At 39.3% G+C, this 13,242-nt stretch overlaps 1 long non-coding RNA gene across 1 annotated transcript; it reads right to left on the reverse strand.

The window, feature by feature from the left end:
• Window positions 1-3,282: 3,282 nt before the first annotated feature.
• LOC103106394 (uncharacterized) lies at window positions 3,283-10,742 on the reverse strand. Its single transcript, XR_458266.2, has 4 exons — window positions 10,349-10,742; window positions 9,560-9,749; window positions 5,825-5,961; window positions 3,283-4,930 (listed from the first exon to the last, which is right to left on the reverse strand). It is a non-coding gene; the product is annotated as an uncharacterized LOC103106394 (long non-coding RNA).
• Window positions 10,743-13,242: the final 2,500 nt, after the last annotated feature.

Below are 13,242 nucleotides of genomic sequence, written 5' to 3' on the forward strand. Positions count from 1 at the left end.
CCATCTTAGAATCAATACTGTGTATTGGTTCTAAGGCAGAAGAATGGTAAGGGCTAGGTAATGGGAGTTAAGTGACTTGCCCAGAGTCACACAGCTAGGAAGTATCTGAGGTCAAATTTGAACCTAGGACCTCCTGTCTCTATAAATGATACATTTTAAAGTGTACTTTTAAATGATGATACAACCAGCTCATCATCATCAGAATTATTAAATTTATTTAATAAATATATTATGCAGTTTGAAAATGGATATGGGCTAGTTTTATGATATTAATCTATAAATTGATCAAGCAATAATCAAGTTTTTGTAAGTGACATGCAGCTATATCTCAGAGGCAGATTTTATGTTTAGAATCAATGAAAAAGAGTTTGTATGGCTACAATCCTAAATACAATTTTATTCTATTGTTCTGAAGTTCATACTATAATTCATTGCTGTGGTTTGTAGAGCAGAATCATAGTAGAGTGTCAGACCTGGAAAGGATAGCCATACTTCAGCTACATTTTCTGGATGAAGAACTGAGAGCTATTAAAGTTACATGATTTGGGGGGGGGGGGCTAATGTAGCCCTGGAAGGACTGGATAGACCCTGTATCTCTTAATTCTGGGTCTAGTGCATTTCCCATTGCACAATACATATTTATATGTGCTTTTCCCATTGCATAACGCATATTTGTAAACTATATGGAGAGACAAAGGTATAGAAAGATGAAGAGGGAGACAGACACACCTACACATAGATAATGAGAATGAATATATCTTATCACAGACCATCCCAGAGATTTACTCTACTTTACAGGTGGAACAGAAGATAAATGGATTAGTCAGATAAATAGAACTGTATTAAAAACTTTCTGAAAAAATCAATCCTCTAGAGAGGATTTGGGGAAATAAAATATGATCAGCTGTGTCAGAGAACTTCAATAAATTGGTGACTTCAGGCCTGGTAAACAATCTGATATATAGCTCCCACAGTATGAACACCAGCTATCATTCCCTCCATAATTGGACCGAGGGATGAGTCAAAGCCAGAATAAAAGCCATTAAAAATGATGCTTCTTCGAGGGAAAATTAATTTATTTGCTGACTAACAAAGATCGAAGAAATTTCAGAATTTTAAGGGTGGTACAACATAGTAGTATTGCTGTATGTGGTTTTTTTTTTTCATCTTAAATTAGACATTGAGCCTGATTTGAAATACAAAATAGACATCCTAGCCCTTCTTTTGAAGAAATATTTCAACTCAGATACAATCAATTAAGTACCTAAAGACTACCTGTACATGCAACTCCAGGTGAACTGATCCAAGAGCATGAAGGTAGAGAGGCTCTACTTTGAGACTATGCAGAGTAAAACCCTGTGCTTCCAGGTGAATATCATTCCAGGCAATAAAATGACATAGAAATCACTCAATGGTTTTTTCACCTTTCTAGATTTCCTGCACAAGGTAGTTAAGAACAATTAAAAAGATGCAGCTACTGTGGACATACTTGGTCACTCCCTGAAGGATCAAGTTCATCGCTGTGGCTGTTACGCAACTAAAATTAACCTTATGGTTTATTGTATAGATAATAAGATGGCCAAAAAGACCAGAAGCTTAAGCTGAACAGTCAAAAGTAGAATAGGTGGTAGCCTGCATGGTATGAGTTAAGAGAGTTGGAAAAGTGCCTCTAAAGTGCCGAAAATTCTACCGTTGATTCCACTTATTTAAACATTTCCTTCTTCCCCCACTGCTACTTTAAAATGCCAGCGACCCTGAGAAGGGAAATGCATCAAAGCTACTGCTAGCTTGGTAAGATTATGTGTATAGCTCATTTTATTGATGACAAGGAGAGATCTGTGGCAGTACTGGGGGCAAATTGGGTACTACACAAAAGAAAAAGAGCAGAAAAATTGGAGAAAAGGAAGGCAGCAAAGATAATTCCATTTGAAAAACAAATTGACAAAACTATTCACCTATTGAACACTTGTCCTTAAAACTAGCCTTGGGCCTAATATAAAATGACATAAAGTGCAACGGCATGTTTAGAAACGTCTTTCAGTGATATGCTACCAAGAAAAGAAGCAATAGAAATGGAGGAGCTGGAGACCATTACATCTATAATTTCCTTCATTCTTCTAAATAAGTAAATAAAATTTACCATTTCATAAGGATTTTTTTTTCTATCATTCACCTCCATGCCTTTGCACAAGTGGAACCCTGTGAATGGAATGCAGTCCCTCAGAGAATGGCTAGCTTCCTTGAAAATTCTGCTCAGATTTTATCACCTGTCCGTCACCTTTCATAATTCCTCCAGTTATGAGTGTTCTCTCCCTCTTGAAATGATTACATATGTAGTTTCTATCTACTTATTTTGCACATATTATTTATCCTCACTAGACTATAAACTTCTTTAGGGCAGGGACTATTTCATTGTCCCCTTTCTATATCTAGCACTCAACAGAGTGCCAAGTATATAGAAGAAGCTTAATAGTTTTTGAATTAAATTCTTGACCAGCCCAACCTTCCATCAGATCACATATGAAGGTAAACAAATGAAACCAATGACCTTTTATGGTCACCCCAAAAAAAATGTTTCTTTGACCCTTGTTTGCCAGGACTTGGGTGGGCTTCTCTCCCTTGGCTTCTCCTCCAGGACAAATTTAAATTTAAAACAATACTATAAATAAGAAACTCAAGCTCCCTATCTCTTTAGTTACTATTAATACACCCGAGTCGCTCCTCTAAAGCACAGGAAGAAAAACAATCTTATTTTTCACCTTCAGAGCATAAATTATTCCTGACTCAGAGCCTAGGATATTCAGCAAAACTTGTTAAAATTGGGGGGGGGGGGGTGGATTGTCTTTTGTTTTCCTCTTTAACTATATTTTTAAACTTAAGTTTTATTGACATGTTTTGTTTTTATGTTATGGACATTTTCAGATTAACTCTACTCCTTGAGAGATTCCTTATAAACAAGTTAAGCAAGTTAGCAAAACTAATAATACAATGACCTTATCTGAAAATGCATGCAATACTCTACACCTGAAACATTGACCCCACCTGTCTAGTTCCAATTTTTTATTAACAGAAAGAAAACTATTTTCTCTCCCTCCTTTGGGGCAATTCACTGAAAAAAAAAAGAGAAAAGAAAAACAAATTTCTTATAACAAATAGCTAAAGTAAAAAAAAAATTTACTCAGCTGAATACACACACACACACAAACACACACACACAGATCTCCATATCTATATAGAATTTTAACCAATAAATGATAAGAGAAATTTCTGAAAAATGACATCATTTATTAATGGAGCATGCAGTAACTTAAAGAATAGGTCCTTGTGTCTGGCTCTCAAGCAAAAGATCCTCAGTGATCCCTGACTCTCAAAATGTGAAGTGTGTCCTCTTTCTGATTGGCCTGACAGTTTATCCCTTAGACCTCCTTGGGCAGTCCCCATTGGTGGATATTTCAAAAGAGGAGTAAGACTTAGAGTGCTCAATTCTTCCCTCCTTACTTCATCACAGGGGAAATAGTTCTTTACCAAATAAAGGAAATGTTGGCCTACCCTACATTGAAATGCCTTAGGGAAGGTGTTCTTTTTAAAATATAAGGGCGTTGAACAAAAGACAAAAGGCCCCAGCCCAATTCAAAGGCCCTGAGGCTTGGACTATTTCAGTCTGAATCTGAAAGGCAAAAATGAATGATTTTCCATAGAAATATTACAAATAAATAATAGAACTAAACATTAATTTTCTGCATACCTATCTACTTACCTAATTATATGCCTGTAATTTATCATCTCTTTTAGGAAGTAGATAGAATGTTTCCACACTGTTCCTCTAGCATCATGTGTGTTCACTGTATTGATCATTGTTTAAAACCAAGAGCTATCATCATATATAATAAACTAGCAAACTTTCCTATAAAATTAGAGGCGAAATGAAGATATCAGTTTCCACTATTTCTTTTTGACATAGAACTAGTAATGTTGGCTATCACAATAAGACAAAAAAAATTGAGGGAATAAGCAAAGCTAAGGAAGTAAAACTATCATTTTTTGCAGAAATGATGCTATACTTAAAAGAACTCTAAGGAGTGAAATAGAAATGGTAATCTGTGGAAAGTATTTCTGGTTGCTTGTAACTGACTATACTCTGACTTGAGACTAGAGAGAGCTGCTACTAAGTATGGGGACACACTTGCTTATTTGCAATGGAGATAGAAGTACTTTGAGAGACACTGAGAGATACTGATACAGAGGAATGCTCTGGGGATTGGCTACTGATCCCTACTGATGACTAGTAGATCAATCTAACCTCCTCCTCTCTTCACTCCCTCCCTTCTCCAACCCTCTCCCTCCCAGTTTCTTCTTGAAGCCTTTGGCTTCCCCCCTCCCCCCTGAGTAGACTATGAAGATACTCTTTTCTTTTCCTTTCAAGTCATGGGGTTTATTGGGAAACAGGATGGGAAACTGAGGTAAGAGGGATGAGGGTGTTCCTAATCTAAAATGAAGATTATGAGGGCATGGGAAGTCACAACCGTGACAGAGGGACAGTCAGAGATAGAGGACAACAGTTAAAATCTTTCTTCTTCACAAAGCCACCAATTTCAGAAGCCCCCCCTCAAGGGTCCTTCAGTCTGGGACAGAAACTAAATAATATCAGTTCAGCTTCTTCCCCCTGGCCAGCTTCAACCCCCAGAGCCAGAGACAGAATCAGAAGTCCCAGTTTCTCCCCTGGTCAGCTTCAACTCCCAGAGCCAGAGACAGAATCAAAGTCCAAGATCCTGCTTCTTCTCCTCTGTGTCAGACCCCCAACTGCCAACTCCTGGGAACATTCCATTTGGAAACTTCTCCTTGATTGAAAGGTAGGTCAGGTCCCCAGCTTGTTTCTTGCATCTTGGCTTACACGTCCTCTCTCTCTCCATGTCTCTACCACAGAAGTCAACTAAAAAAAAACAAAAAAAAATAACTGCACAAAACTTGAAGAATATGAAATAAATCCATATAAATTATTAGTATTTCAGTATGATTCCAATAAAACCTAGCAGGAAAAAATAGAAAGAGAAATTACATTTAAATTAACTATAGAATGTATAAAATATGTTGGGGGGCTACTTACTAAATTATACACAAAAAATTATACAGAATACAACTATATAAAACACTACTTATAAAAATATAGTCCCAGGAAAAATATTAATTGCTCATGGGTAATATGAGTCAATATAATGAAAATGACAATACCACCTAAATTAATTATTCAATGTCATATCAAACTACCAAAGGATTACTTTATAAAACTAGAAAAAATAAAAACAAATTCCATATGGAAGAATCATATGAAAAATATCACGTATCAAGAATCTCAAGGAAAATGATGAAAATAAGGGAATGAAGGGGATCTAGCAGTGCCACATCTTGAACTTTCACTACTTTACTTTGGAACCTAATTCTTTCAAGTGGAACTCATCCATCGCTCCTCTGTCAACACGACTTTCATATCTTATCCATAGGCACTCTACTTTCTTATCTACTTCTTGCTTACTTTGGGGAGAGTCTATATTTACCAGGTCTCCTGAGTTTCTAACCAATTTTTCCACTCTAGTCAACCCTTAGGGAGGTGTGGTTATTTTCTAACCACAGCCATCATCTAGATCAGATGGTCTTAACTTTTTATACATACCATGGATCCCTTCAGCAGTCTGGTGAAATCTCTTGTCCCCTTTGCAGAATATTTAAAATGCATTAAAAATACATAAGACTGCAAATGAAATGAATCATGCTGAAATAAAGATGTAATTTTTCCCCTTCCCAAGTTCATAGACCCTCAAAAATTTACCCCTGTTAAGAATCTCTGGTCTAGAGAGGGATGTGACTTGGTAGTTGCTTCTCCATGTGATGCATCCCCAACTTCCTCAGGAACCACAGCACTAGAAGTCTTGGAAAAGAACATTCTTAACACTGGAGATATTGGTGCTGTCAAATAACATCAGAACAAATTTAATCAGTAGAAATGCTATTAAAGAAGAAGTATTACCATCTACTTTGATGCTGAACTCCAGGGACCATGAGACCTTTTTGTCTGCCTTCCAACAGAAGGTCTTTTCTCTTTAGAAAGTAGATACTATTTCAGCTTTTCTATTTGTATCCTCAGCACTCAGCACAGTACAGGACACATAATAGGTAGTTAATTAATTTTTTTTCTTTCATTAATTCATCACATACTAATTTACCCATTTTTAAAGCCTGGGGAGACACAGGTGCTGCTGGGGAGTCCTGTCTGGATTCAGGAGGAAGGACTAAATGGCTTCTTGTCCAGTTCTAGTTTTCTATGAGTCTATCTATGGAAGAGAGCACCTGAATATGGCACTATACATAACAGTGCCAATAATTTAGGCTGTCCAAAGCAGGAAAGTAAGAAGTGAGAATGGGAGAAGGGACTCTCAGTTACCTAATATCTCCAGTGCTGTGCAAGGATTACTCTTAGCCTACCACAGCAACCGCAGCCGCATTTGCCCTCCAAATAGATATTACATTTCATAAAGCCAAATCAGCCCCCACGACAAAGTGTGTGCAGTTAGAATTAAGGTCTTTTTAATACTAGAGATTAGAGAGGATCAACGGAGCTGAAAAGGAGGAGGAATCTAACTATCCCTTTGCTCAGACTCCACTGCTTGGAGTGAATCCTGGGGATTGGTCCTTGTGTTCATGTTAAAGTTGAATTTAAGAGGCAACATCCAACCAAGAGTTTATCCAATCTGGGCCAGCCCAGAAGAAACTCATAACATTGGGAGGAACAGGAAATCAAATCCATAGTGGGGGATGTCCAAGACTGTGTGTCATGACATCAAATAAATAGCACAGCCATTATCACTTTCTCTTTTTAGAGTCATAGGATCATTGCTTTAGAACTGGAAGGGATCTTAGAGGCCATTTAGGTTAATCCCCACCTCTTATAAATGAGGAAACAGAGGCCCAGAGAGAAGAAACTATTTGCTCAAGCTCATGTAGGGAATAAGCATCAGCGCCTGGCTTTGAATCTAAGACCATTGACCCTAGAGGCAGTCCTTGATGCCACTGCACCAAGAGGTTCTGGAAAGTAGTGATTACTTTATTCTTTGCACTTGTATTCTCAGTGCCTGGCACATAGTAAGATGCTTAATAAATAGTTTTTGACTGGTTGGTTGATTTTTCTCTTGAGGGCAAGCCTAATCAATCTGGTTCCAAATTGTGAGATGAGGAAAAGATGAGGAAACTGAGGCTAAGGAAGACAGCCTTGCAGAGGGTAGGATAATGCCAACTCCTCCTTATCAGGGCCTGTCTAGTATAGAGTGCTTAGAGAGCATGTACATCTTATGCTTTCTTTTCTTAGATATACCTGTATTTCCATGAAGGAAAATCAGGAAGGCTGGAGGGTAGGGAGTAGTGAGGAATGCCTGAACTACCAACTAGGAGCTATTCTGACATAGGCCATCTCTCCATCAGCACATTATTAGGGATTACTCCCATATTTTGAAAAGAGACACATTCCCTAGGCATTATTCAGTGGACCTATGTCATCCCAGTAAAGTTATCAGATTCTTCCTGAACCCTTCTAGACACAATACCTATTCCCTCAATCCCTAACAATTAACACCTAGTTCTAGGAGCTAATTAAGGGCATTTGAAAATATTTTCGGTTGAGACAGGGCAATCTTAGAAGAGATCCCAGGAATTTGTTCCTTCCATTGGCATTTGATACTTTGCTTGTTACTAGATATTTTAGGTTTGGGATTGAATATGTGACCATGATTTCTTGGTATGAGCCCATGCAGAAATGTTATGCTCTTTCTATCAAGATAGAACTGTGTATTAAAAACGAAGCATAAGAAAACAACTCAGATCATTATTAAATATACCAAATGCTACAGAGGAGCCACAGCTTTACCATCTTTAGACTTTTTATTAAGAGCTCTTTCTATATATATCCAATCCAGAGAAGGTCTCTAGGCTAGGCATGGTGGTCAAGCCACCTCAGGACTCTTTGCCTATTCAGAATGGAGACAGTGCCTGCCAGAGAAGTGAGAACAAAGCCTGACTCTATCAGTCAGCCTCTCTTCAGAGTATGAGTGCAAGCCAGATTTCTCTAAGGACAAGACTGCCTCAGTTGCACACCTGGCTAACCAAGTCTTTTCTGGACCGGGCCTCTGTCCACTCTGGGGTTGGTAGATTCCCTAGGAAGAAGCCCCTAATACCAGTGGAGGAGCAGCTGCCAAGCTGGGCTCTGCCACTTTCAGAAGATGCTGCTTCACACCGAGCAGCCCTAGGGCTTCTCCTCTGTATCCCTGGCCCCCTTCCCTCTGTACCTGAATGGTGGTGTCCAGCCCATATCAAGATGATTAGGAAGTACTAAGGCCACACATTTTCAGTACCATAAAAAATAATAACAGGTAGGCCTTTGATTTCTAGGGAAATCAGGACTCCTTGCTGCACTTCCTGTCAGGCTGGCCCTTTGAACAAGCTCACTCCATAATTTAGAGTTTGAATCTCGCCTTAAATGGCAGTTAAAAATTGCATGTGGCAGTTCACAATGAAATTTAGCTTGACAGCTTGGACATAAAACTAAAAATAAATGACTTCACATCCAAATAATAAGTAATAACAATGTTAGCCTGCATAAGAATAGCAGGGCTGGATTCAAATACAATATTAATTTTAGGAATATGAGTGACTAGGGAGAGACAGAGGCAAAGAAACAAATCCTTCATATAGCAATAGTCTCCTCTTATCCCCCAGGCAACTGGCTGCCTTTCACCTCGGCGGCTCGGCAATTATGTGGTGTAATAGAAGCAGCGCAAATAAGCAGAGAGATTTTATTAACCCAAATGAGCAAATCATCTGCGTATTATTGCGATTTGATTGACACTGACAAGTGTTGAGCAGACACGGGTGTGAATATGATAAAGAAGCTCGTAGGAAAGCCCTTGATAATGTTACCCTTGATAAAGTTGCTTGGCCAGCCTCTCTAAGTAAATAAAGGGGAAAGGCAGATGACGCATATTAATTCACCCAGTTTGCAGCCGCCTGGAAGACTAGGGGGGGAAAAAGTTGCAAGAGGTTCAGTGCATGGCATTTGATATGAATACCAAAATTGCATTCATGATTCGCATAGACTTTACAATAATATATTAATATTAAAAGTAAAGGTCATTCCGCATAACAGTTAAGCTTGCCTGAGCTTCAACCTTTATACCAATAACCGACTCGGGGAAATAAGTGAGAGATATTTGAATACTGTAAAAATAAAATAAAAACTCGAGTGGGGAGGCAGCGGCCGCTAGGTAGCTCAGGTGGCCCCTCGCCCACCTGCACTCCCGCGGGACAATTAAAGGGCCCCCGGGAGGATGCCTGCATCTGAGACAGCTGGCGCCAGCGGGGGGAGGTGATTAATTGCCACAGGCCTTGAGGCCTCCGTTCGCTGGCTGCGCTAGCTCCTCTGTTCCGCGGGCTCTAATGATTCCCTTATGAGCTCACCGGCAGTGAGCGAGCACGGCCGCGCAGCTAACGCGGCTCCAGAGTCAGCACAAAACTTTACCCGGCTGCTGGGGCGCTCGGAGCAAATGGGGACCGGCGAGCCGAAAGCTCTGTCGAGGACAATTTAGGTGTAGACCTGCCTGGAGGCAGGGGGCTGGACCAGATGACCTCTTGAGGTTCCTTGAGGGGGTGTGATGTTCTCATTCTGTCATTTGGGCGGGCTCGGGGAAGGAGGGCGCCCCAACGTTTTCCTAAGAGAAAAGTTGGGGAAGAAAAGTTGGGGAACGCGAAACATCCAGGAAACAGAAAGAGTACTCGATTTGGCGTCTGGGAGCCTAGGTTCGAACCCCAACTCTTGGTGATCTCGGATAAGTCACATGACCTCGGGCAAGTCATATGGCCTCCCTTGGCCTCAGATTTCTTCTCAAATGAAGGGATGGTAGTAAATGACTTCTGAAGGCTTTTTCAGCCAGGCAAGTTAACAGTTCTATAGAACTGGCACCCTTAAAGAGATCTGGGGGGAGGGCAACAGATTTACATCAGATGCCTAGGACCAAAGCCTGAAAAAAACGGGGCTCTTTTTCCCTAGCAGAGTTTCCTTGGTTCCCTATCAGGAGAGGAGACAAGCAAGACTGGTGTCTGTAAGCAGTGTGGAAGAGTTAAAAGAATTTAACTATTGTTTGAATAATTCCATAGGAAAAAAGTACCCTTGTTTGCTGGAACAATACCCTTGTTTGCTGGAACAATTACAAATAGGTATTCCAGATTGGTTCCCCAATTTACATATTTTCAAGTCAAAAGGGAATCAGATTTGGAGGGGGATGGATGACCTGGTTTAAATACTCATTACCTGCATAACTTTAAACAAGTCATTTAACTTGTCTAAGCCTGCTGCTTCATCTCAAAATGGTCCCTTCAAGCTTCCATCCAGTGAATAGGTTTGTCCCTTCCAGCTTGAAATCTATGATCCTATGAAGTTGCACAGGGCTGCAGAACTGTGTCACTGTAGAGATGGGCAGGGCAAGCCACACCTGTAAGATTTAGACAAGTGCAAGGAATTATTTCTGCTAGAATTTCCTCAGTTCCCCATTTCAAGAGCAGGCTCACAGTTCTGATCTCCACAATGAACCCTGAACAAAGAATTTAGCTAATCCCTTAAGAATTCAGGAGGCTTAAAAAATCTACTTTTGCTGGAGTTATCCTCAATAGCTTTTCTGTTTGGTCTTAATTCGCTATGTGGTCATAAAGAGAGAGCATTGGATTTAGAGTCAAAGGGCTGGGGTTTAAATCCCAGTTTTGCTACTTACCACTTGGGTGACCTTGAGTAAATGCTTAACCTCTCTGGGCTTTAGTTTCTCAATCTGTAAGATTAAGGATTTGATGAGATAACCTCTCAGTTCAGGAGGCAGCTGGGTGGATCAATGAATAGAGTACTGAGCCAGGAGTCAGGAAGGGCTGAGTTCAAATTCAGACTCAGACAGTAGCTGTGTGACCCTGAGCAAGCCACTTAACCTCTATTTGCCTTATCCATTGGAGAAGGAAATGGCAAACCATTCCACTTTTGCCAAGAAAATCCCGAATGGGGTCATGGAGAAATGAAAAGACCTGTACAATTACAAAGGCTCCTTCCAACTCTCAGGTGTTGAGCCTATAATCAACCAATCAACACCTGACTTGGCCCTTCTGCTGCAACCACACCTCAATTACCCAGGTTAGTTTCTAAAAGATTGTGGCTATCCATTTTTGCATGAACCTAGAGAAGCCTGGCCTTGTTTTGGTGAGCAAACTTGAATGACATTGTAGAAAAGGCTAGAGGAATTTTACCTTTATGTGGAAGACTTTAACAAAAACAAACAAACAAAAACAAACAAACAAAAACAAACAAACAAAAACAAACAAACAAAAAAAACAAGAGCAAAGTCCTTGGACCCAGGCTGCCCCCAAAGGTGAACAATTTTCTGATTTCCTACATAAGCCTCAGATAAGTGGTTTCAGAGATAGTCATGTGAGGTTTTCAACCTTCCCTTCCATACAAGTTTAGCAATATTAATTATATAAAAGGAGTAAAAAAAATACCTGACCATGCTCTTATGTTCAAACTTCATTGGTCTCAGAGGTATCTTAAGGTTCAATCAAATCATTTCACTTTGGTTTGTTAACCTTTTAATAAAATGTTATCAGAAATTTCTCTACCGCCCAGAAAAATCAATATTAAAAGCCAATAACAATTTTTAATAAAGTATCAGCCCACCACACACTTGGGTACTCTTTGATTTTTCCCTTATGAATGTATAGATACACAAACTAATGCTAATGGGAGAAAGATGCCCACATGCTCATCAACAAATCTTTCCTTCATGATTTTCCCCTCCTGAAAATACAAAACTCCAAGTCACTTAAAATTAATTGTAGATAGTGCACAGAGAAAAATATTTTCAGTTCAAGATCAAAGCTACATAATTTTTGCTTCCTAGAGCAATTGATATTTTATTTGATAATTAATCAAATTTAGGAATTGCAAAAAATTTAAAACCAGATACACCTTCAAATCAATTAAACAAATTAATTAACATATTAAACAAATTTAATTTCATTTAATCCACTCAACAAGCATTTTTTAAAGGACTAGGCCTCTGTGGTTATAAGTCCCTACCCTCAAGCTTACATTTTATGGATGAGGAGAAGAATGTGACATTTTGCAGGTAAGTAAAGACAAGATAATTTGAGGAAGGAGAGAGCACTAACAATTAGTGGGGATCAGCAAAATATCCCCAGCCTTGGTAGTACTTAAGTTGAACCTTGAAGGAAGCTCAGGAATCTAAGAGTACATTTCTAGCATTAGGAAGACAACCCAGGCAAATGTGGAGCTGGAATGCAAAAAATCCATTTATTAAATTTTCTGCTATGTCCAAAGCACTTGATTAAGTTCTGGAGACACACAAAAGTAAAAAAGGCACAGGCCTTGGCCTCAAGGAGTTTGTCATCAGTCTGTGGAGGCCAAATATACAAATGAATGTATGTTGGGAAGCTTGGGGGAGGGGTTTATTTTATTTTTTTACTTTTTGCCCTTGTATCCCCATGGCATTACATAGTGCCTGGCACACAGTAGGCATGTAAAAATACTTTCTGATTGAAATCCCTACAATACAAGGGAAAGGAAGCTAAGTGCAAGAAAAAAATTCTTTTAAAAAATCCTTTTAAAGAGCTGAGAGAAATCAGAGGAAAGAAAGATCACTTTCATCTGATAGGGAAAGCCAGTAGAGGTTTTGCAGAAGAGGTGGCATGTGAGTGGGACCTTGAAGATTGGGATTTCAAGAGATAGACATGAGGGGTTTGGAGGAGACCATTCTAGATATTTGGATGGCTTGAGAAAAGGTCCAGAGTTGGGAGATAGAAGTCAGTCAATAAACATTTATTTAGCATTTACTATGTGCCAGACTCTGTATAAAGCACGTGTAATACAATAAACAGAACTAGGGAGGGGAATATTCCATTCCACATCAAAGAATAAATGAAGGAGAGTAGTATGAGATAAGGCTTGACAGGTTGGCTGAAACCTGTTTATTTAAGGTCTTCAATGCCCAAATCAAGAGATATTTTATTTGACAGGCAATGGGGAACAACTGAAAGTTTCTGAGTAGAAGAGAAATAAGATTATATGAATAAATTAGGGAGATTATAGGCAGCAATTAGTTTGGACCAGAGAGGAGATACAGAGGCTGGACGAGAGAGAGGGAAGAAAGG

This window comes from Monodelphis domestica, chromosome 1, assembly GCF_027887165.1.
Source record: "Monodelphis domestica isolate mMonDom1 chromosome 1, mMonDom1.pri, whole genome shotgun sequence".
NCBI classification, from domain to species: domain Eukaryota; kingdom Metazoa; phylum Chordata; class Mammalia; order Didelphimorphia; family Didelphidae; genus Monodelphis; species Monodelphis domestica.